Here is a 722-nt window from a genome sequence, read left to right on the forward strand (position 1 = left end):
GAGACTCTATCTCACCAACCAACCAACCAAACAAAAAACAAACAAAACAAAAAAAAAACTTGAGGCTGGGCACGGTGGTTCACGCCTGTAATCCCAGCACTTTGGGAGTCTGAGGTGGGAGAATCCCTTGAACCTGGGAGGTCGAGGCTACGGTGAGCGGTTATGGCACCTCTGCACTCCCGCCTGAGCAAGAGTGAGACCCTGTCTCAAAATTATAAATAAAATAAAGAAAAAATAATAAAAAGAAATACCCAAGACTGGGTACTTTATAAAGAAAAGAGGTTTAACTGGCTCACGGTTCTGCAGGTTGTACACAAAGCATAGTGCCGGTATCCTGTCACCTGGCCAGAGCAAGAGCAAGAGGGAAAGCAGGGAAGTCCTAGACTTTTAAATAACCGATCTCTCATGAACTAACTGGGTGAGAACTCACCACCAAGGGGATGGTGCTAAGCCATTAATGTAGGATCCATCCACTTCCGTGATCCAGTCACCTCCCACCAGGCCCCACATTGGCCCAGCATTGGGAATCACATTTCAATATAAGATTTGGAGAGGGCAAACATCTGAACCATAATAAAATTAGTAATAAAAACTAGGATGCCTTTGCAAGCTCAGCTCAATTCAAGGATGAGACTTGGAAGTTCTTTTCTTCTAATATTTAATAGAAATGGGATCTCACTATGATGCCCAAGCTGGTCTTGAACTCCTGAGCTCAAGCGAAC

Source organism: Mandrillus leucophaeus, unplaced genomic scaffold (assembly GCF_000951045.1).
Source record: "Mandrillus leucophaeus isolate KB7577 unplaced genomic scaffold, Mleu.le_1.0 Scaffold79, whole genome shotgun sequence".
In the NCBI taxonomy this organism is placed as follows: domain Eukaryota; kingdom Metazoa; phylum Chordata; class Mammalia; order Primates; family Cercopithecidae; genus Mandrillus; species Mandrillus leucophaeus.